The sequence below is a fragment of the Mastacembelus armatus genome, chromosome 7 (genome assembly GCF_900324485.2).
Source record: "Mastacembelus armatus chromosome 7, fMasArm1.2, whole genome shotgun sequence".
In the NCBI taxonomy this organism is placed as follows: Eukaryota; Metazoa; Chordata; class Actinopteri; order Synbranchiformes; family Mastacembelidae; genus Mastacembelus; species Mastacembelus armatus.
This window is the reverse complement of record NC_046639.1, coordinates 24,273,226-24,298,817: the sequence shown is the minus strand read 5'-3', so window position 1 is coordinate 24,298,817 and position 25,592 is coordinate 24,273,226. Positions and strand designations below refer to the sequence as shown.

At 40.5% G+C, this 25,592-nt stretch overlaps 1 protein-coding gene across 2 annotated transcripts in view; it reads right to left on the bottom strand.

The window, feature by feature from the left end:
• The window catches only part of LOC113145575 (helicase ARIP4-like), a 62,731-nt gene extending 50,005 nt beyond the window's left edge, over positions 1–12,726 (bottom strand). For both annotated transcript variants that reach the window (XM_026332443.1, XM_026332444.1), the window contains exons 1-2: positions 12,604–12,726; positions 11,700–11,802 (exon numbers count right to left, since the gene is read on the bottom strand). The gene's annotated coding sequence lies outside the window, so the exon portion shown is untranslated. The remainder of the gene's footprint in view (positions 1–11,699; positions 11,803–12,603) is intronic.
• Between the last annotated feature and the right edge of the window lie 12,866 nt (positions 12,727–25,592).

Here is a 25,592-nt window from a genome sequence, read left to right as displayed (position 1 = left end):
AAGCTTTGTGGTAAATGTTAATGTCTCAATGTTGGACAAATATGGGACAAAATAAAAACAGACCTGTTGTTGACATCACAGGAAAAGACAGAGGATTGTTTCAACCTCAACCAAAAATATCTTGGTGGTGGTGCTGAAGGGGTGTCAGAGAAAAACCAAAATCATTAGGATTCATCCTCTGGAGACAGCAAATTCTGAGGCAACCTAACTCACAGTTGGTGAGCAGCAAAAAGTATCACATGTACAAAAGCAGACTACACTTTTGTAATAACTTCAGCTAATTCTAAAATCTTAAACTCTGCTTCACAGCATGAAAAAGAAATGTCCTACTTGAAATAGAAACAGGGCAACCTCCAGGACACTGCAGAATTTAAAAAAAAAAAAATCCCTAAAAGTAACCTTGTGTAGACATACTGCACAGCTTATTGCCCTACATAACTGCAAGTCACATCCAGCCAAAATCCACTTGAGTCTCTGCCATCAAGCTTTATGTAACTTCATATACCAGAGGAAAGCAGGCCAACTGTTCTGTTTATGTCAGGCCTTCAGGCTATAGAATAGCAGTTACATAACATACAGTATATGCTTGCTACTCTCAGCAGCTCCGTGTTAGTTGAGCAAGTACAGTAAGTTAGACACTAGTTTCTATTTCACCTGACATCCCCTTTAACTAGAGCTGGACATCACATGTGAACATGTATATAACATAATGCAATCCAATGCAACAGCTGTGCAATAAGTTTGTGAAACTTTTGTTTCACTTTTCTCAACACTGTGTATCGATTCAGTTCAATGAATGATGTCCACTGGGCCGACAGCGTGATAAAAACAAAAATAGAGTGTAAATGTATGTAAGGATCATTAGACTAATCTAATACATCCATAAACAAAGCCATGGGAACTGTATTATCATGAAGCACCTGCTGCTACCCAATAATCACTGTCATAAACCAGTGGTTGATTTGATTTTACCACCTGGATGAAAGTGGTGAATCTAAAAAAATTAATAATTGCATAACATATAATAAAGATGGCCTTTGCTAAAACTTTCCATGGTATTTCTATTCAGTGACAAAAAAAAAAAAAAAAAAAAAATTTGAGACTTCCAAACTTCATTATGCACAGAAGGAGCTTACACTTGTGCTGAAGCACCTACTACAAATTTACAAAAGCAAACCTTCTTGAAGGTATTTGCATAAAGAGAGTAGAAACCTTCAAAAAAGAAGAACTAAAACTATCTGTTTGACCCCTGACTTCTTTCCTTACATAACCTCACACAGCAGGCTGCTCCAAGGACGCCTGATTCAGCCAGCGTTGCTTTGAGGAGTACAGCTGTGCTTTTCAACAGAGACGCACAGAATGAGAAGCAATTTAAATTTAGTGAATATAAAAACACATTGGGGATGAGGGCAAAATTTTTTAAAAAAAAGGGGGGTGAATAAAAATAAAAGACAGGGGCATGAAGATATAACGAGGAAGCAGAGATGTGGGATGAGGGCAGAGTGCACAGTGTGGAGAGAAAGGGTGGGGACAACATAGCAGGTGGAACAAGCAGGAGTTCACAACATACATTGTTCCAAACAAGCAAAAACCTCATGGACCTCTGCCTCTTGGTGGAGTGCTAGTCATATTCTGTAAAACTATTTCTGGTTAATTATTGACCGTTTCATCCATCACGATAAAAGTAAAAAACAGGAACTCATCATTTACATGACTAGCACTGCAAAATCCAAAGATATTTAAATTAAAATATTATGCACAAAAAAGCAGCAGATAAAAATCCGACATTTTCCATTTTTTCTTGTTTACACAACTTGATGACAATCTGAAAGTAACAGGTTAATAAATATAAATTTGAAATTCAAACTACATCCTACTGAAATGTTGACTCTTAATATTTATAGTTGCAAACAGCACTAACACATCAGGAGCTTTAATAAAAATGTGACAGAATATGACATTCACAGTATAAATGGACAATGCTTTAAATAGTTTAGACTGGTAATCAGTTGTCTTGGTTACACCTGCACTGGAAGTGAGAGGTGCAGTCTATTCTTTTCTTTGCTTTGCTGTAACAATGGTGGTAGTGTGCATGAACAACAGATACTTTGAGTGAAGGTGGCTAGACTGATCTTTCACTGTATCCTGAAGGTAAACAAGTCCCAGCATGAGGTTTGTGGTCCAACATCATGGTCCTGAACCTGACACTTGTAGCCACATGGAGACTGCTGCAAAGGAATGTGATGACATTTATCTTGTAACTTTAAACTGATGTACGTTAGGTGACTGTGATTAAACTGATTATTTAAACTGCAAACAGAAAGAAATAAGTCACGCGTCAGTCATTTTCCTGATCAGAAATTATCTGGCATATGCACTGCTGTTTTCCAGCATATACACACCTGCTCCAACCGTAAACATAAATCATTTGCACATTGGGAAACTCTGACATTAAATATCGACCAGTCTAGTCTGCAGTCAACGTCTTTCATTTAAAAGGTTTTTGAATGTTTTGTTGAGGTAACTACAGGTTGTCTGCAACATTTCGCACTTCTCCTGATGAATATAACGTTATAGACAACTTCCGTGAACGTATATGCTGTAAACTTTTTTCATGTCCCTGCACCCTGTTGTGATTTTGGGTAAATCCACAGGTGTGTTCTTACACCAAGATGTTACCAACTGAGCCGTTTAACAGGCAAAGTACTGAAGACGTTCCACTTCATATATGCACCCACAGACACCATGTAATTACCTCTTCAAAGCCCCTGAGAGAGACAGAGAGAGAGAGAGGAGGAGAAGCAAAAGAAGATAAAGAAGAGAGGCAGTGAGAAGATGGCTGCTTGCATAAGCTGTGTTACATAAGATCTTGGTAATAACGCTACTGTTCACCTTACTAGGAAAAAGTTACGCACGACATACATCAAGATGCAAGGACATTGTATACACACACCCTCCAGTCTCACTACCTCTGCCTCTCTGTCCAAGCTTTAAAATCAACACATTTCCTTCCACTTCTAATTAGAACAAATTTAAACCTACACCTACACAAGGATCTTCACTGATATAATGCATTTTATTTCCCCCCCACTTGAACTTTAGGTTAAACCTAATTTTGACTTTGACCCATAAACACAGCTCCAAAAACATCCCCATTTTCTCAAAATGTCGTCACTCTCTGTTTAAAACTCAAAACGGTTCTCGTACGGATAGAGGTACATGGGTTCATACATCAGCAGTCCTGAACTGTGCCTCATTATATCCCCTGCAGGAGCTCAGGGCAGATTTAAACAGTGGAAGAGACAAATACAAAGAGAGAGAGAGAGAGAGAGAGAGAGAGAGAGAGAGAGAGAGAGAGAGAGTGGAGGTGTAAATGAACATGAACTACATGAAGTCAATCTGCTCTAACAAGTCTGATTTCAAATCTTCATTTCACAGTCTGAATTAAAAAGGATTGACCTGTCATGTCTTAAAAAGCCTTCCTCTGGTCCTTCACCTTCAGATCAATGGAGTAAATTCTGATGATTTATCTGATGATTCTCAATTCCACGTATCCTAAAAAAAACTCTACAGCTGCAGAAAAAGGTGGAGATATTTACAACAAATAACACTAGATCAGTCCCCATCTTTGACCAATCCAGTAACAGTCAACAGACTATCATGGCTATGATGACGCACTGCTCGACGTCAACTGACCATCCACCGCTTGTTTCCTCAATTGCAGGTCATTTGCAAGAATAATAAAACCACATACGTTTGAATTTATGGCTCTGAAAATTACCATTGTATAACACCTTCCTTTCATATTGGGCTGGCTTACACACTTACACGATCTGCACCGCACCCCCCTGCTTGTGTAACAGAATTACACAATGGTGAATAGTGTGGTAGTGATGACGAGGAGGGGAGGGGGGGTAACCAATCAAGTCATGTTGCTTTCATTCACATGTAACAAAAACACACACATGCTGTGCAAAAAACAAGACCCTCTCTTTACCCAGTGTGTGTCTGTGCAGCTGGTTCTTTTGTTTTGAAAGTTTTTTTGAAGGTCTAAGTCTCTGCAGTCCTTATTATCCCATGCAAATGCATGATCCTTATAGAACAACACGCTTCTGATAAAAGGCACTTCTGATTCTGACAGTTGTGATGGTTTATGGCTTTTTTAAAAACTGTTTCCTTGGTGGTTTTGACTTATTGGCATCAGGAGACAGACCTTATTGTTACAGTTAAAGCCTATTCACAATCAATAATATATTCTTATGCACATTAAAATGTGTAATGTTTGCTAAATTGATTATTGGTTGATCTTTTGTGTATTTTCCTAAACCAGGCTAAGCTTACACTTTCTCCAACACTTTGATGGCTACATGTCTGTAAAAGCATCCCCATCAGCTTCAGCTGCATATTGTTACTGCTGAACAAGCCAGTGTTAGCACGCTAACATGCTTCACTTTGATGCTGAAATCAGATATTTCTAGATGTGTGCATTTCCTCCACTTCCTTTGCACTTTGCATTGTAGGGGAACAGCATGCAGCAGTGTTCAGTAATGCATATTGTAAGCTCTGAGTCTTTTCTAGAGAAAAGAACACTAAAGGTTCTATTTCTTGTGCAATATTTACTTTTTGCTTTAGATTTTCAGGTTTAAAGAACCATGTCACAGAGTTTATCTAAATTTAGCCACAGCCATGGCAAAGACTTTCTCGCCAGTAACAGATTCCTCGACCAACCAAATGCTGCTGATGTGTGTTTGAACCTGTAAACACATAAAAACACATACACATTTATTCAGGCTGCACTGCACTAACTCACACACATCACAAATTAGTGACCTGGATCAGTGAACAATGTTGACCTGCACAGATAAAACCATGGGCCAATTGCACCTCAGCCTCCAATCTATTCTCTGTCCACCTGAGCTCCCTCAGCCAGAGAAAAGGCCAGAGAGAAAGCACACCCAGCAACAGTCACATCTCTGGAAGTCAAGTGAAGACACTGATAAAATTCTTGTTAAAATCTTCAAGTTATCAACCAATCAAAATGTTATGATTTTTGTTCTGTTGGCTGCAAAGCATCAAATGAGAATTACGGCTGTGCTTACACTGAATAAAAACTAGTAGTTCGTCAGGGAAAAGCAGCAGTGAAACAACCAGAAATCAGTGGAAGAAAGCTTCTAATGTCCTAATGTGACTATACTAAAACAATAACTATGGAAATGCTCCATTAAGATGTGTGAATACGTGTGGCACAAGTCATATCGGTTTCTGCAGGAATCAATTTCCTTTCACTATCAAGATCTAAGGCGATTATCAAGCCAATACATGTTTATTAAAGGAAATCCAGTCTTGGAGTTTCCTGTGTGTTTCCTGTACATTTAGGTTTATCAGACATATAGCACATCTAAAATAGAGCGTGATCCCCCAGGGAAAACACAGCACAATTTGAAAGTCGGGCTGTACGTTAAAATATAATATGGATTGTGTCTAAAGTGTTGAATGCTACAGTAAACCAAAGTGAAATGCATCTGCTGAGTTACAGGTGTCTATAAATAAGCTGAATGTTTCATAAGCCAATAAAATCATTTTTAGGTGTCTGTTTCTTTTCAGCTGCCTTTATAAAGTTGTTTATATCTTTGTTTTTAGTGGATCGACAGTAAATTTAATTGGTAATATTTTTGGGGCATTAGGGGTTTGCTGTTTTTTTAATTTCTTGCTTATTTTAAAATCTCTCCAAGGGATCTATGAAACTTTTTTTCACAATTTTCTGATCTTTTTAGAATAAAGATTTACCAAAAACTAAAACAATTGACTTGTATTTTGTAACTAAAAGCCTGAAGCCACTTAAAGTTTGACTACACAAAGAACAGTAGCAAAAACTATAAAGTGCATCATTACTGAAATCATATTTTCTGTATATTTTGTGTATATCCTTTCTGACTAATGGGCTTAATCAAAACAAAGTCTGCAGCGTTAACTAACACACAAACAGATTAATTTCTGGTGGAGCTGCAGTAGTGGAGACAGTGACCAGGCAGAACACACATGCTGGCATTATTTAAACAGGGACAAACACTCACTCTCAACACACTTTACTGACCAACAGATGCACAACAGGAACATATGCACAAACACATTGTACCATGTACACATGTACCAGGGCACCGCAATTTAGATGGGACACAGAGATGAAGATAAACAACATGACAGCCCGAGCACGAGGCGTAGCCATGGATACTGGTCAACAACTGACTAATGTCAACAATAACAGGTGCATGCAGATGCCCACACAGAGACACACTGCACAAACACACTGAAAAATATCCATGTAAGATGAGAGAACCTGGATTATCTGGTCTCAACAAATGAAACATCGGTGCCACCACCAACTGCTGTAATCTGAGCACACACACGCACACACTGGGAGTCCTGTACATCCAACTTACACACACATCATTTACATTAAAGAAACTGAATGAACATGATCAGAAAACACACACACACACACACACACACACCCTCACACACACACACACACACACACACACACACACACACACACACACACACACACACACACACACACAGTCCAGTTACACAACCTTCAGACAGACAGAGCTGCTCCACAGTGACACATGCTCCTAAAGACTAAACAGCCAGTAGGTTAACTACAAGACAAAAACAGAAACACAACTCTTCTGCACAGTTGGCAGTTTATTAGGTCTTTCTGTTTTCTATGTAGCCTGGACCCATTGATATAAATGCACTGAACACAACAATAGAAGCACCTGTTATTATACCACAATTCAATTCAATAGCACCACAAGAAAATCAAGACCTCTGTAAAACAGTTTCAACAAAAACTCAACATTATCACCTGTGTTACAGGAGGAGTTCTGGACTGTTGTATAAGATTCTATTGGTTTAACTTGGCACAGCTCTTTATATGGCAACTGTGTCTTGTAATGTGATGGACATTTTTCATTATGTTTTTTTTAAATACGTGCCCAGAGAAACACATGCAAGCACACACACACACAGACACACACACACACACACCTCCTCCAGCACTGTGAATCAGACAAATCTAAACAAGCTTGTGCTCGTCATTAAAAAAAAAAAAAAAAAAAAAAAAAAACCTTGACTCCAGGGGGAAAACTCAGGAGAAACGTCTTTCTGAGAAAGATGACCTTAAATCATTAAAACTTTAAATATTTCCCGTGGGATGAGGCCCCAAATGGAGGGGTGCATGAAGAATTTTCCACGGTACTAGCTGAGACTTTCCATTAAAGGAAGTGGAGAGGCAAAAAGGCAACCATATGCTCAGTCATTTACCTAACGACAGCTAAAAGCCCACCCAGAGCCTTCGGACGCAACACTCCTCTCTATCAGTTTCCCCTGAGCTAACAAATGCCTGTTGCTATTTTAGTGTTAACAGAACCACAAACACACTTGAGAACAACTTCTAAAAAGGCTGACTGATTATAAGATGTTCAACCTAACTTCATCAACTTCAAACAGAACAATGAACAGATTCACTGATTATCATCACAAAACGCAGTTAGTTTGATTTTTACATGAAAGCAAATCAGTGTTTCTTGTAATGTAAAAAGGTTGACGAGTATCTTCTAGTTACTTTTGGCTTGTGTGGTCTGTACTGTACTGCTGAGGGAGCAAACGAGCAGCTGCTGAAGAAAGATCAACATTTAGCAGCTAAAGACCCAGATTCAGATTATTCTGAATCTCGAACTCTAGTTTTTTTTAAAACTAGAAGTCCAGTTACCGTGACTCAACCTCTCGATAACTTCACCTGGATGACTGAGAATCTCCACAGACATTATTCTGAAGAGTTGGTGGAAACCAAACAGAGAGCTACAAGTAAACAGCATAAATATTATACATTAGAAATACTGGACACATTCATCAGACAGACAGACACAAGGCTCCACAGAGTGGCACTGTGAAATGAATGCTTGTATCTTTGCCAAATATTTGGTTGTAGAAGCCTGGTAATGCAGCGTGTTTACTGCTAACATGCTTGCCAGCTGGGAACATGCTTGTGCTCGTCGGTCACAATAGCTCTCTGAACTCATTTCCAGCTACTTTTCAGGACAAAAGACTCTGTGAGCTCACAAACTTCCTAAGAGGACAATGTGGTCACACACATGAACTGTACTATGAATTCCTGTTTCCTCTGGTTGATATTGGTCATCAAGAGATCCCTTATACTTGGACAAAATCTGCAGTTCTCATTTAGTTCGGCAACACTGTTAATATTAGCAGTAAAAGCGATTAGACAAATGGCTAGAATATACATAGTTACCAGTTACCAGTTTATAGGGTGTAAAGGGTGTAAACCCTGTAAGAAATCTGAAGCTGATTTGATTTTCGACTGTGTCACAAAGGAGCTGATTTCACTACAAAAACCTTTGAGGATCTAGGTAGTTGGAGATGGGTTTGCAACCAACAGATATCTGGGTGCACACCTGGACACGTTCACTGATCACTGAATACAGAGACACTGAATACGCCTCCTAAGGCGACTTAGGTCCTCAGACGTCTGCAGGAAGATGCTGCACATGTTTTACCAAACTATGGCTGCTTTATGGTGCAGTCTGCTGGGGAGGCAGCATAAAGCAGAAGGATGCAAGAGCAGCTGGACAAACTGGTGCAGAAAGCTGGAAGAGGCTGGACTCACTGGAGGCTGTGGTGCAGAGACGCTCACAGACAAAGGTAGAGTCCATCCTGGAACACACTGACCATCCCCTTCACAACATCCTGATGGAGCAGAGAAGCAGCTGCAGTGGACGACTCACCTCACTGAGCTGCAGGACTGAACCATACAGGAGATCCTTCATCCCCACTGCCATCAGGCTCTACAACAGCTTAGACAATGGAACTCTGGATCTAATTGATCTGTCAAAAGGTATTTATGGTATTTATTTATGTGTAAGGTATGTATGTAAAATATTAGACGTATGTTTCACTGCAATTCAGGAACATTAACTGAGTCTGAGTAAACTAGTGAAGTTTAGGGCGTCAGACTGACTGAAGTCCATGAGTTCCTGCTATGCCGTTTTTAGGAATTATTAAAACGTGAGAAGCAACAGGGGTCAGAGTCTCAGTCACCCTACGTTCCTGCTCTCATTCCTCCGTCCATTTCTGCTTCTGCAAGGTAGACTCTGACCATAAGGAGAGACAGAGACAGAGAGAGACAGACAGAGACAGAGAGAGAGAGTAAATTTAAACTTGCTGCTGTGTTTCAGTCATTTCTGAAAACGCAGACTGGATGTCAGTCAGACTGCTCTGCCCAGAGTCAATCACTCTCCCCCTTGCTGGGTCGAAGAGGCAGAGCTGGTTTGATCCCTCTCATGCAGTTTTAGGATGGAGAGAACTCAAGAGGCAATGTGAGTCTCGTCTCACCTCCTTTTTTGTCTCTTATCTAGAGCACAAGTAGAGTTATTCATCGTCTTCTTTCCTTAGTGTCTAATTTATTATTCATATTTTTGGGGGGAAAAAATGACTCCAATTCAAAGATTCCACTTATTGGTATGAGCTTTAATATTAATCACATTCACCTGCCTGGTCCTAACTTTTTGCACAGGTGTTTTCAGTCTTCAGGACTTTTCAGTGTAACACATTCTATACTATAATTGTATCTATCTGATTGCTTTGCCAGTTAAAGAACTCAGATTCATTAATTTAAGATGCAGCTGCAACCACATGCCACACATTTCACATCATTTGACCTGGTTCACTGCTTGGTATTAAATCATGTTTTTCATTATTTTCCCACTTGGCCTACACTTTTACCAGAAAGTCAATTTTCAAATTATTTGCATATTGCAGCTCTAAAATTTAACTATTCTATAAAATTTAATAATTTATCATAATTAAAACATTAAAAAAAAAACAGGAATCCTGAAACTCAGGCAACGAATGATTGACAAAGGTCAGTTAATTGATGAATATCCAACTAAATAAAAATCTTTCAAGCATTACATTTAGGTTTTTCCTAAATAATAAGCACTGCCTATTGTCCTAATTTGCACGATGCTTACTAGTAGTTTCAGCTTTTGCTCATCACACCTCACACTGACATTGCCACTAATCTCATGCTGTGCACATGCAGTTTCTCCCTTGTTTTTGTAGATAAACAGATGAAATCTAATCTGATGTTCGACTGTTATTAATATGCATAAATCTCGAGCAGACCAGCAGCAGCCACCCTCCTCCCTGCCTCCATCCCTCCATCACTCCTGTGCTGTTTTGAGCACTTTATCCCTGTACCCAGCTGCCCGCTGAGCACGTTCGCAGGAACACACTGAAAGAGTGACATAAGGACCGAGGAAGGACGGAGCCATAGAAGCCCCCACATCACTATTTTAAAATTAAACCAAGTGTAACTGGGTGTAATTGGGACTATACACACACATTTCACAGCCTGATCGCTCAACTGAACAGTATTTAATAACTTATATATGTCAAGTTCAAAGCATCTACTCAACACCAAGACATTTCCACCACCACGTTATACATCAACCTTGTGTGGACAGGTGCTAAAGCTTGTCAAAGGCAGTCACCTTCACTAAAGAAGACAAATATTTCACAATGACAGAACCAAACACATTCCTCACTTCACACAAGGTGTTTTCCTCTGTTCTGCTGCAGGTTGACTGAAACAATGAACTGATAAAAAAAAGAAAGAGGACAGGGTTTTATCAGCTCAGGTTGCATCTGTCTGAAGTGGTTTGCTGGATATCTAAGCCAAGGTCAGACTCAAAGAACAAAGTCTGTGAATCACCACTGACAGCAGAAGGTCGCAGAAAAGGAAAAGCCAGAAACAGACTATTAGAACATAATCTTCCTGACACACTAGGTGAGCTCTAACCAAAATTCCTACTCAATGACATAACACCCCCCCCCCCAAACGAAAAACAGATTTCTGCCTGCAACAATAAAAAATACTTCATGCAGCAAATGTATGTACAAAACACTCATTTTGTTATTTGGTGTTTTTTGCATAAGTAACTAAGAAGGACAGCAAATATGTTTGTAGCCGGAGAAAAAAGCAGTAGAAGCTCAGGTACAAACATTTCTGCAGATCTCATGAAATTAAAGCCGCCACTCAGACGAGACCCCCCATAACCTCAACTAACCACAATGCACTGCTGCTATAAGCCGCATAAGGAACTGATGAAAGGGCACAACTCATACTTTGTCTTTTTCCCAATTGGAACATTTTTCTGTCCAGCTTTTCACCTCTCTGTTCCCGACTCCTGCTGCATGCAACGAGCTCACACCACTTCTGTAGGGGTTATAAAAAGGAATCCGTGGAAACCGAGGACGTCATTGATGTACGTAATACGAAAATACATTCATTATAAAAAGCCCAAGCGTTGGATCAAAATGGAGAGTTGCATCTGAAATCTTACCAGCTAACACGCCTTTTCACAGCAGATATTCTCACATGTTTTTCCACACTTTTAATTTTCTTCCTGGACAAATTAGTGCTATTACATATGTGAAACAAGTTTAGGAAAAGCCATTTATGAATGACCATGAACCTGAGAAGTCAAGAGATGTTAGTCGAGCCTCAGTCAGGGGGTAAAGAAAATGAAAACCTGAGCTGTGTATCACTGTGTGAAACCTGCCATTTCATTACAGCCTGTTTTGGTAAAAAACCTTTCAAAGGGGTCACTTACCAAACCAGTTCCACACATGCACCTGCAGCTTGCTCTTCCTCCGAGGTCTTTGGCACCTGCCACGTCTGTGCGAAGACTTGACTTGCAACCAACTCTGTGAAAGCTGCAACAATAAATGTTCACTTCTGAAAGTGAGTCTGTGTAAAGCAGAAATATTATCTACCATCAGACGTTATTGATCACGTCCCTTTCTACATGCCTCAAATCTTTGCATGCATTGCTTTGTGCAGATGACTGTGGGTGGGTGTTTCAGCTGGTTGCCTCTAATGTAAAAGTGCTACATTAAGCCATAAGCCATGCTGCAGGCTCAGCGTACACTCCTCTAACGCAGCCTTCCGGCTTCATTTGACTCCATCTCTTGCCCTGAGACTTCTCTAAATGTTTCTGCCAGCTAGAAAACTATTTTAACAATTCAACTGCAAACTGCACTCAAAACATCCTAACTGATTCAGGCATTTATGGAGGTATGAGGCACCTTATTGGACATTTCTGCCTGAATTTACATAACTGTTTACATAAGCCACTTCCTTTTTAGTTTGCCCTTACAGTCTGAGTGCCTGTTAGGTAACACTGCTACAAATTAGACGCTCATTCATTTCAGTGAGGCTCTTTAGCCCCGCACACGGGTGAACTCCATCTGTGGTTCCATCTCTGAGCCGCGGACTAGTTCAGAAAACAAAAACAAAAAAGAAGAAGGAAGAGGAAAGAAAGCGGCGTGCTGGCTCGTTTCATAACACGGACACTGGCTGCAACAGCAATGCAGACAGGAGGAAGCAGGGGTGCACAATTGCACCATGCTCCTCTATTGTCTGGAGATAATTGACGCTCCAGCAAACAAACAAATGGCTTTAACGCAAAGAAAAGATTTGCCAGCGGACGTAAACCCCGAGTCTTTATCTCTCACCTTCCGTCCGCGTTCCGGCGGTGAGTCCCTCTAAGTGTAAAAGCTTTTATTGGTGAAGTGGGAAGAAGATGCGGGGCAGGCATTCATCAGTTTGTTGCTGAGAAAGAGGAGGGTCGGTCCTGTTGGTCCCTGCGGGCGCTCTGCACAGAAAAGCCAGCACGAAAGTTCCGGAAGTGCACGAACATCCAAACAACACATTTATTTCACGATGAACTGCTCACACTCCTGTTGGAATATCTGATGTTTCTTTTGTTCCGTGCATGGAAACGTTAACAAACCACTGATTTACATGCGTTTCTTTGGGTGTTACCGAGTCCTGCCTGGCAGAAAAAGTAAATGCTGATGATCTGACAATAAATGCATCCATCCATCATCTATACCCCCTTATTCCTAACCAGGGTCACAGGTGGAGCCTATCCCAGCTCTCTTTGGGTCAAAGGCAGGGGGACACCCTGGACAGGTCGCCAGTCACTCTTGGCATCCCAAACTAAAACCAACACACTCTGACACACCAGGCTGCTGCAAAAAGCCTCCATGAAGGTGATAATGTTCATTTCTTCTTCAGCCTGATTTACACTGATGTTCATTTCACAGTGTGGTTTGGAGTCTTTAGTTTGTGCTACTGCAATAAACTGCTTGAAAAGAAAATGATACTCAGGGACCTGGCTGCCTAACTCCTGACTTTTCTTCTCTTTACATTTAAAATGCTCCGATTTTAATTCTGATAACATTTAACTAACACATGATGATATAATGCAGGATTTATCATGGATTCTTAGTCACTATAATAATACTTAACAGATCATCAATTAAGAAATGTTCATGCACATTTGATTTGCTCCGATTACACAGATGTTCATTTCAGATCCATGCATTTGACCCATAAGAACAACAGAACCTGTTCTCAAAATTTGAGTTTTCATCAGATGCAAACATCTACATGCATTTGTAATTATGCCACATTTTTAAGCTGGTTGGTGGATGTTTTATGCAATTTGATAAATTAAAATAAAATAGGTGACCCAGAAACTGACAAAAAAGGTGTGACAGATTCTGTTTGCATAAACAGAGGTGGTACTCTGTTATGAATCCAATCAGCAGATGGACCTTTCTGAGGACTGATGACTGGTGCACTAGCATCCTTTAATAATCCCTTTTTACTTCACTGCACCTGCTTCTTTTCCCCCATTCATGTAGTGCCCTCTACTGGCCAGAGGTGCACACTGCATTGCATAATGCCGGGTTATGCAATTTATTTTAGCAGCGTGGTGATACTGTGGATGATGACAAGAGGATGGAAGCGCACAATAAATATATCCATCCATCATCTGTACCCCCTTAGTCCTAACCAGGGTCCCAGGGACCTGCTGGAGCCTATCCCAGCTCTCTCTGGGTGAAAGGCAGGGGTCCACCCTGGACAGGTCCCCAGTCCATCACAGGGCCACATAGAGACAAACAACCTCACACACTCACACTCACTCCTATGGGCAATTTAGAGTCACCAATCAACCTGACATACATGTTTTTGGACTGTGGGAGGAAACCAGAGTACCTGGAGAAAACCCACACAAGCACAGGGAGAACATGCAAACTCCACACAGGAAGGCCCCTGATGGGTTTCAAACCAGGAACCTTCTTGCTGTGAGGCAGCAGTGCTAACCACTAAACCACCATGCTGCCACAGTAAATATATTATTTGGCCAATTTTAGTAGAAAAAAGAACATTTGTGCACAAAAATCCATCACTTTAATAAAAACTAAACATATTTCATTTCATTTTTTTCAACACAAATTCATAAATGGTCTTTTGATTTTTGTGTCTATTCATTTATGACCTTAGGGATATATTTTCTCATAGAGCAGTTAGATACAATACAACCACATCCTATATATACATACATATGATATCTCTCCACAGTACCTTTTTACTGGACATGTGTCTGTGAGTAGCAGTTGTATGTTGGATTAGAGGTAACAAAAACAGTAGTTTAGAAGGAGACGAGTTCCTGTTAATTGCATAACTAAGGAGAAACATGAGTAATTATTATTCAGCTTTGGTTGGAGAACCAGGAAGGACGTGGGGGAGGAAACTGTCTGCATATTGGCAGCTGTCCTTCCCAGACACAGTGATCAACCCTGAAAGCTGAATATTGTCTAGGTAGTACAGGCACAAAAGTGGTTTGGAAATTTCCATAAACACAAATCAACAAGGGATTTACTACTCCTTGTTTTTCACTTCAGTCTTATTATTATTTATGGCTCTCTCCACCTTCGCCAGTCTATTTTTTCTCAACTATTGATCCCCTTTCTTCCTTGCTTGCCATTTTTCCCTTTCCATTATCTCTGCCTCCATGTCTCTAAGCCAGTTGCTCTGTCCAGTGTGAAAGCTTTTTGTCTTTGTCTTGCTTGTTGATGATCTTTGTTTCACTGAGATGAGAAATATCTGTTTGTGCAGCAAAGTAGTCAAAGACTGGAGAAGAGAAAATAGAATAAATGTCAGGCTCGATGAATAAACGTGTATCGTATGTTGATTTGTGTGTATGTGTGTTATTGACGTTATATATTTGTGCAGTGTCAGGAGACACTGGCTCAACTATCTCCGTTTAAATTTCATTTTCTCATCTCACATACTTTTTTGAGACTTCCTGTCTCAAGTCGGGTCGAGGCAATCTTTCCTCGTCTTTGACAGATGTGAGGCCGTGATAATTGAATTCAACTGGCAGCAACCTCTCTTGGCTATAAAACACACAGGAATACACACAAACCAAGTAAATATGGAGCAGCACAGGGCAGCAGCCATTTTATTTTCATGCATTACAGCCAAAATGAATGTACTTATCTGAAACCAATGGTGCACAGCTGTATTTGTTTTCGATTGATGGAAATTTATAATTAACTTCCTAATAAAATCACATTTATATTCATCTCTGAAATATTTTGCATGCTTCTTGAATTATTTGAATAAATTATAATAATTGTGTGATGTTTAATTTAACACTTAATTGTAAATGCAAAATCAAAAAAGAAGTAATTGACACAGAGCATGATGAAACTAGGGTACATCGACTTTTTCTGCTTCATTTTTTCTTATTTTCTGCTTCGGCTGCTTTATTTTATAAGCTAAAAAAATGTGACATTAATTACTGTTGTTTAAATACGGGCATGGACTGATGTTACATATGATGTTACAAAAGCAAGTAGTCGGAGAAACAGTCTGAACCTTCATTTTGTGTTGACCTTATATGACCACCAGATGGAGCCACTCACCATGTAACACGCTGCTTCACTGGAAAAATCAGTGAAGATGCCAGTATGCACATAGAATTAACCTGATTGATCAGTGTTCAGTGACACTACTGTCCCACAGTGCACTGAACTTCTGATTTTTTTTTATTTACACTTGTCTTAAATCTGCAATTCATCAGATTCTTACTTTGCACAAGGGAATCACCCACAATGCACGGCTTTGTGAAATTAGCACAGAGATGAAGCAACATTCAGGAAGTGTAAACACAACTAACGTGAAGGGAGTAGTGTAAAACAGCATAACTGTGATTTCCAAATACATTTATTTAGTCCAACAGAGTCGAGCAAACAAAAACCACCTCAGTTCATTAAACTATGACTGGAACATGATGAGTTTTGCTGTTTGATTGCCACAGAAATGTCTCTGAGTTGGTCACCTTGATTTCCCACGGTGCTGTCCTACCAGTCTTTCTCACAACAGACAACTTGGCATGTCAATGCAGAACGAGCACAGCTACAGTTACTAAGATAATGCTAAATCTCTATGTGTCAGCCATGTGACAGACTGGCAATATGTCCAGGCTATCCCCCACCTCATGTCCAAGCACGCTGGAATTGGCTGCACCCTGAATTGGCTAAGTGGTGTAGAGGATGGATCCCATTTAAGGTGCTGGTATTTTGTATGCTGGCTCACTAGCATTGCTAAAGCGCATATAAAACATTATATTCTGAGAATCAGCATTTATGGATTGTGTGGATACATATCAGTCTCTCAGCCATTTGTTTTGCTCCCTCATAATTACTCTTAGAAATTATTCATGTCAAAAAATGTTTAATTATGAAATGTAATCTGTCATAAACTTTTTTCTTTTTCTTGTCATAAGTGTGTGTGTTGTACGTGTGTGCATGGTATTATAAACACTGTGGGGACCCAAACCTATTTATGCACTGATATTGTGGGGACTCAGGTTTGCTGGTCTCCATTATGCAAATCGTTAAATTGGGCGTTGACATCTTGGTTTGATGTTAAGGTCAGTGTTAGGCAAGTAATGATTATGGATAAGGTTAGGGAAAAAAATACTGAGCAGTAAGTCAGTGTAACGTGCCCACAAGGAATGAAAACAAATGTGCATGGTGTGTGTGTGTGTGTGTGTGTGTGTGTGTGTGTGTGTGTGTGTGTGGTGCAGCAGAGAGGAAATCACGTGCCAGCACAGTTGCTTGCTTATCAGCTCTGCCATATGCTGCTTTATGTAAAAACAGAGTCTTGTTGAGAGGTCTTATGCTGAATCTAATACAGGCAACAAACAGCTAAAGCTAAAGTGAACCACTTCTCTCCAAAAGAGTATTTTAACTTCACCCTTACCTTCAACACAATACAAACAGATTTATTACCACTGTTATTGCAGGATATCCCATTTCCATTATCTTTAGTGTCTGTAAAGCATCATGTCCTCATATACCGTGACCTCTCCACTGTGAACACAGCAGCACGCCTAAAGTCAACAAGGTAAGCCGCAGGTAGATAATTATGCTCTGTCTATTAGATGCCCTGACGTTCCTGTACCCAATGTCAGTTATGTTTTCTCAGTCTTTTAGTTTAGTCCATTTCTGGTTGTGCTCCAGTTATTGTCTTATATTTTCTTCTGCTACATTCTTTTACTCTAATGATTACTTCTTTCTATTTCTGCTTTCAGTTATTGGAAGGCTTCATGCTTTTATTGCAGACCATCTGTTCTACCAAGTATCTGAAGCATCTTGGTAGCTTCAATTTGCAGAGCTGATATGAAGCACATTAAATGCTGCACAGAAAACAGCGAGCTAACATGTTAGCTTCATTAGATGCATTATCAGGTATATTGACATTGGTTGGCTCCTTGTGGTGACTAAAAACTTTGCAGCACTAACAATGACCGAAATGCAGTTAGTGCGTATCATTTTATTTTCCTGTGTTTCAACATCACTTTATCACTTCCAGGATACAGTGCAGGCCAAATAAAATGCTGACTGCAGACTGAATCTTTCCCGTCACACACATTACAGTAATTAACTCTGGACTCAGAAGAGCAAAAAGGTGGTGTGAGCCATAGAGAGTTTGAGAAAAATTAGTTAATGACCTAGAGTCTCTGTTGCACTCAGCTTTTTGAGTATCAGGCTACAAATTCCATTAGGGTCAGAAATGTAATCTCAACCTTTTTTCTAGCTATAAATTAAATAAATTATTTCCTGAGGGAAGGTAAGAAATAAAGCACAGGAGTCACCAGACATTAAAATTGGTCTCATTTCTCTGACATTTTCAAGACCTATCATGAAATAGCAACAAGAAGAACAACTGATAACTTCTCTCGCTGAGAGCTTAATTAAATTCAGGTAAAAAAAATTGAAAAGACTTTTCCTGTTACAGCTTAGATCAACGTTACGTTGGAAGGAGGAGGGAAGAGTTTCTTGTCTGACACATTTGAGATGGAACGAGAGAAACTGATTATAGGAGAAATTAGATAAAGTAGCTGATATACATTAATGTAATTTAACTCTCACTGAACCTTATCCTCAATTCGTTTTCAGGCAGGCCTTTCTCGAGGATTTATGAATTGATGAACAGACAGAATAGTATTACCATTGTGATACCACAACTACAACTATTACTTGATTTTACAAGTAGTCATCTAATATCTTATATTAAATGAGCCTGGGAGGTAGGAAACAAACAAATGGCTAAAACATACCTTGGGAAATGATGAGAAATCTTATGTTCTGCTGAGTGATATGCAGGAAAAGGCCAAAATTGCAGTATGGTCATTCTAGCTGTTAATCAGATGGACAAAATGCTTATTTGTGCCTCTTTCCTGAGTTGCTTTGAGGAAAGAAGTGAAGTGATCAGAAGGACAGACTCCCTGGGAAGAGATAAAACCAGTCTCTTCTGTGGCTACCTTTGTACTTGGCCACTGAAAGTGCTTACTGAGGTCTACCACACCTGTCCATCATTTAATCAACCACTCGCAGCTGACCAAGAGTGTTTCCCTGTCTTGCCTGTTGCTCAGAGTTAAGTAGGGTGCTGGCACTTTGCTCATTTTAATCTCCTTAAGTATTTGCCCCCACAATAGTGTAAACGAGTCAGTCTGTCGATGTGATGGATTCTGGTGTTGCTGGTTTTTTTCTGAGCAGCCAGGACTCTCTGCTGGAGCAGGAAACCGTAGGTTCGAAAACTGCCTGTTGATTCATGATAGCAGACTGAAAAGAGACCACCTGGACTGTTGCCATTACAGCCTAGCACTGTAGACATGCTAAATGTTGGAGGTTATTTATTTGAATGCCCCCTAAGGTCAGTGAAAGCCAATACAGCCCAGTCATTTTGCATATTGACCAATCAGAGGGAGGCCACACACTAAGTAAGATATGATGTTCGGACATTTCATTACTCCTGCTTAAAGGGTTGGTTCTCCCAAATGACATGCACAGAAAAAAATACCTTGTACTTCAAGGTATTCAAAGTACAAGGTGTACCCTAGTAGGTAATGTTCATAGTCAATGCTGGTTACATTACATGTCAAGGTTTACATTCAAAACAGACCAAAAACAAGAACACATCTTTTTCTAACGTTTCTAACACCCACTGTACTACTGTGCCCCAACAATCAGCTATGGCAGATTTAAAGCTCATGCATGGAAGAGCACTGAGACGAATAAGTTGTCCTTTGTTCTTTAATTCTTTTCACAATATCACCTTCCCAAACAACAAAAACAGGTATCCCTGCTTAGATGTCAAAGACACTTGCCATAATCCACAGGACAAACAGCAACAGAGTGAGAATGAATGAATGTGAACACTCCTTTTTAACATTCCTGTTAAAAGTCATTAATAGCTGTTAATCTTAAACGTGCAGTCAACTTGACACAATGGAAGCATGCCTATGTTTAGCCCTGTCAGGACTGCACTAATAAAAGTGCGATCATAAGAAAAAGATTGTCCTAAAACTAAAACTAATAGCATTTATTGTGCTTTGACAGCTCAAAGAGGCTCAGAGGAGGATTGTTTTTGTCTCTTTCTATCTTTTGTAGCTGCAGTGCCAGCACTATTTTGTCTCTTTTCACTATGCTGAGAGCGATACTGCACAGTATACATGCAGGGCTGAGGTTAGCTGGCAGGGCTTATTCATCTCTATAAAGTGTGGCCTCAGAGGGAGAGACTTGGCACTAGAACAGAGTGGACCTTTTCCCAGTGTGGGTGTGAGACATTGCTTAGAGGGTGTTATCTGACTTTGTTATTGTTGTATAGAATAGATTCAATACCCACTATTCTCTTATTTTTTCAAAAAACTCTCCCTTTCCCTTGTAAATATTTTCCATTGATGGTGTTTATGGTTTGCTGTCCTTGTTGCTCTCACTGATACTGATGCTGGGCAGGCAAGGTTTTTAAAACCAGTCATAGTGTTGTAGTATTTCATTTGCTCTTAGTCTTAGAAACCACAGCTGTTTCTGTATTGTGATTTTTAAAAATGTCTGGCTCCATCTCTGCACAGGCATTGCCTTAAAGCTTAGGCTCAACGGTGCTTTAGTTGCAGACACACAATGCATATGGGACCCCCGGGGCTCCCGAGGGTTTGGGTAGGCAGTCGATTAGCCTAATCATAAAACATCAATTTTGTTTGTTTGTTTTTTTGTAAGCGCAGTGGCTCATAAAAAAATGGCAAAAAGTTTTAAAATGTTTGATATAAAAATGTTTAAAAACTGGTTAAAAATCTAAAGCAGGACCTGTTTTTACTGTCTAACAGGCAAACTTCTTCACTGAGTTAAATATGTTTTTATGAGAAATATGACATAAACAATAATGTTGCACATTAACTTCATACATTGTATGTTAATAATATGCACTGCATTAATATGCCTTTAACAGTTTTTTCTGTTTTGTTTTCTAAGCTATACTCTTAAGCGAGAATTTAGGGACCGTCAATAAATGTGGAAAATATCCAATATCTCTGGGAATGTGCACTGTAGTGATGTGAAATTCATGTCATAAATCAAGGGACTGCCATTTAACACACAATACCTTGTGAATTTTGGCTTTGACGGACATTTATTTTTTAAAGGATTTTATTATTTCTTATGCAACATTATATTTCATAACTCCCATATTGTTAGCTGTAGTAACACCAAACTCCTGTCACACATCAAGGGTGAACTTCTCTATGGATTACAACTCTTACTTTGGCCATTTTCACCACAATATTTTACACAATATTCACGTAATATATTATAGGAATGTTTATGACAATTTAATATTATATTTTATATTATATTGCATATATCCCACATTGTTTGCTGTAGTAACACCTAATACCATCACACATGGGGTGAAATCCTCAATGGACCACAGCTGTTACTTTGGCCATTTTAGATGAAAACTACATCTGATCCTGAAAAATATGTCTACTATGGAAAAATATGACAGGTCTATGAAAAATACATCTAGGCTTTAAAACTAAGTCTGGTCGACACAAATAAAACTAGTCTGTAAAATCGTCTGGCCAAAAAAAATAAATAAATACAACTATTCGTTAAAAAAATATGTCTGGTTCTGAAAAATGTGTCTGGTCTCTGAAAAATACAGTTGGTATGAAAAATTTTAATTATGCCATTATACATATATATCATAGGTTTGCGTGTGTGTCACTCAGTCACTTTGTGTCAAACTGAAATGTGTTAGGGTTCGACAAGAATCTTTTACCAAGAGCTCAAAAACTGACAAACAAAGAGGTATAGAGATTTAACAATCTTTATTGATAACGAGGATGGATCTGGTGGAAGGTCCGGATGGTAGGCCAACTGGATCCGAGAGTGGGGTCTAAGTCCTTTGGCCCAGAAAATAATTTCCAACTGATAACTGTGGAGGATTGCCCCTGGGAAGGTGAAATTCCAGATATGCAGGTAGGTGAGGCAAATGTAGAATTCTTTAATTCCTTTTTCGTGTTGTTGATTCCTACTGGCCCCACCAACTTGCAGTGTCTATTTGTTGTTTATTGTTGCTGTTCTTTTCTCTCTGCTCTATCCACTCACCCCAACCGGTCGAGGCAGATGGCCGCCCAAACTGAGCCCGGTTCTGCTGGAGGTTTTTTTCTTCCGTTAAAGGGAGTTTTTTCCTCTCCACTGTCGCCAAGTGCTTGCTCATAAGGGAATTGTTGGGTTTTTAGTTTTAGTTTTTGTAAAGTGCCTTGAGATGATTTGTATTGTGATTTGGCGCTATACAAATAAAATTGAATTGAATTGAATTGAATTGAATTACTGTCTTGTAGGTTCCTCGTCGTGGTGATACAGGAAGTTCTTACTAATCCTCAAATTCCAAAAACAGATAAATCTTTTAAATAAACAAACTCCAATGGTTCCAGTCTTCTTCTGATAACTTGTGTCCCAAGTCAAATGTGAATACAACCTTGCTCCTTAGTGTTCATTTACTTGGGAGATACATTATTCCAAACAGATTAGTCCTCTTCAAAAACCCCAAAACACAGATGAGTTCACTTATCTCTCTTCATGTACAGTAGTCGAATCCATAGAAAGGCTGTCTTAATCCTTTTACTGGGTACAGACCGGGTTTGTCTTTTGTCGGATAATCCAGTACTGCAGGTCAAGGTGGGTTCCTTGAAATCACAGGTTCCCTGGTGAAAACACAAAACACAAAAACAGCATAATAGTCTCAAAAATAAGTTCTCAAGTAGTTCCAGGCAAGACTCGAGTCAAATGGCAGGAGCGTGTCAACGGGAGCGTAACCACAATCTGGCAAGGAATGACCTGTTGTGGTCCTTCTTAAATGGTGCAGTTGGAAGGTGAAATGAATAAAGCAATTAGGTCAGTTTACTGAAGGAAACCAAGAGCCGGCAGGAAGTAATGTCCAAAAAATAAAAGCCTCCAGAGGAAGTCCATAATCCCAGAAACCTAACAAAATGCAGTTATGGCTGGTCTGGATTTTGACCACCAAATGTTCACATTACATTTTCATCAACAGGTTAGAAAGTTTGTTGTAGCAATACAGGTGCTTAGTTTCTCCTGTTGTAAAATATGTTTGGCCATTTTCTAAAAGATGAAATGCTACTGTATGCACAGGCTATTGGCTATGACTAACTGAGATGGCTAATGCTGGCCCTGTCTCTCTCTCAGACCTCAGATGCATAAAATAAGAGTTTTTATTGTCTGTAAAGGCTCTAGTGTCTCTTGAGTAAAGACAACGCTGTACTTATCCAACAAGATATTTATTTACCCTTGTAAGACGAAGTGAAGTTCACTTCACTGTCAAGACAGGGGGTGGAGTTATGAGGTTTGACTGACAGTCTGAGCAGATCCAACAGGTTTAGTCATAAGCTCTTTTTAATACCATCCATCCATCATCTGTACCCACTTATTCCTAACCAGGGCCACAGGGATCTGCTGGAGCCTATCCCAGCTCTCTTTGGGTGAAAGGCAGGGGTCCACCCTGGACAGGTCCCCAGTCCATCACAGGGCCACATAGAGACAAACAACCTCACACACTCACACTCACTCCTATGGGCAATTTAGAGTCACCAATCAACCTGACATACATGTTTTTGGACTGTGGGAGGAAACCAGAGTACCTGGAGAAAACCCACACAAGCACAGGGAGAACATGCAGACTCCACACAGAAAGGCCCCTGACGGGTTTCAAACCAGGAACCTTCTTGCTGTGAGGCAGCAGTGCTAACCACTAAACCACCATGCTGCCCCTTTTTAATACCTTTCATTGGCTAAATATATTTGTAAAACAGACAGACAGACGTAAAGGGTGACCAATAGCATTGACTTATTGAAGAAGAACAAAAAAGGGCAGTTCGGACAAAAATGCATGTGCTCTGGGCCCCACCTGTGCACGTGCCTGGTGCCACCGACCACACTTTGGCTACAAGCCCTGCTGCATTTAGAGCCATGTTCTGTGTAGCGCACGAAATATCAGTGATTGTGATAAAAATGCGGTTGTAGTACATTGTCTGTGTGAGGAGGATTACGTTACGGTGTTTTTGTGGGTTTTTTTAAAGATTTGTTGAAGCCGGAAGTTCGAATCTGTGAATATCGGGCTAACTTTACCGAACTGTACACGCCTCTGTGGTAAAGCAGCATCAGCAGTCGGAAAGCGCGGCCCCGAGGTTGTGGTTGCGCACTTCTGTACCTCACACGGCTATGTGTAAATCCACGCAGACGTAGTTGTACTTATATTATTATACATTATTATACTCTGTTAATTCGCCTATTGTTGAAACAGATAGTGATGCTCGTTTTGTCAGGCCTTTTTTGTGTTGTTGATGGGACCTGATTGGGTTTTATGGCTCAATTCAGGGACTAGAAGTCTGGAATTAAGTTTTTATAATGAAATAAATCTGAATGACAAAAGTTAGGGATACAGTAGCTTCTTGAGAAATATAATTTCCTTTAGCCTATAATTGTATTTGTTCCTTAGCTGCTCCTACACCGTCGTTTTCGTGTTTTTGCGCGTTGCTTGTTGCATCCTGCTGCTGACTCGACCCAATTTCCCCATGGGGCTCATTCAACTTTGATCTAATCTAATCTAATCTCGCTTTCTCTCGCCTCTCACGGTTTTATTTCCCCTCGACGTCGTCGTGGCCGCGCAGCGCGCTCCCGCCACCACGTCAGGAAGAGGCAGCCTTCTGGTGCTGAAGCTGACGAGGAAGATGATGATGATGATGATGATGATGGCGGCGGTGACGGAGGAGCAACGCTGAGTTCGCTCTCCCAGTTTTCTCTCCCTTTTTTCCATTCATTCTTTTTGATAACACACGAAGACAAAATAGCGACTTGACCTAACACCTTTCTCCACCTCCCTCCCGTCTCCTGAGCCGAGACCGAGATGGGGAACGAAGCGAGCATGGAGGGCGGCGGGCAGCCCGGTGAGCCGGGAGCCACCGGGATGATGGGGTCGGTAATGCCCGGAGGACCCTCAACAGGACCGGGGGCAGGGCAACACATGAAGCCGGTCAACGGAACTGCTGCCGGGGGAGGGATGGGACTCGGAGGCCCCGGGATGGGAATGACGAGGTAAGAGCAGCAGTGGTGGAGGTGCTCTGGGTGAAGCGCTCTGGGTTAACACTAAATCTCAGTGTGTATTGTACCACGGAAACGGTTGATGCAGAGCAGAACAGATACATTCAGATGTTACAGCGATGGACTAACAGGGTGGTATAACGTCTTTCCCTCTAAAGAGGAGCCGTGATATCCCGCATCAGTCTCCAGATGGTGAAATTACAAACCAGAGCTGTCCGTGGTGCTGAAACGCTACACGCTGCGCCCCAGTGCCTCATTTTAAGATGCAGTTCCCCCCAAAAAAGACTCGAGTTTGCATGTTGAGGTGTTTTACAACCACTATGCCCCTGTGCGCTACGAGACTGAGCCTCCTCTGCTGCTCCTGTGATTTCAGATGTGATTTTATTCCGCGGTGTCATGTGCTGCTGTAATAGTATTTCCTCCTTCCTTCAGCTCGGGGTGCGCTTTGGCGTAGTGTGTGTTGCATGGGACACGAAAAAGAGCCTCCGTTTTTCGCGATGTTCATTTCAAAGCTGGAAGGTTTGATCATCAGCCGATGACACGGGGTCGGTTTTGTGGTTTATGTTGGAGACGCGATGCGTTTGGATCGTACTCTCGTTTGTTTCCGCATGGGCGAGGGGAGGATGTTGAATGTGTGTGTTGGTGCATGTGTGCCTGTGAGTGAGTGTGTGTTCGTACGTTGA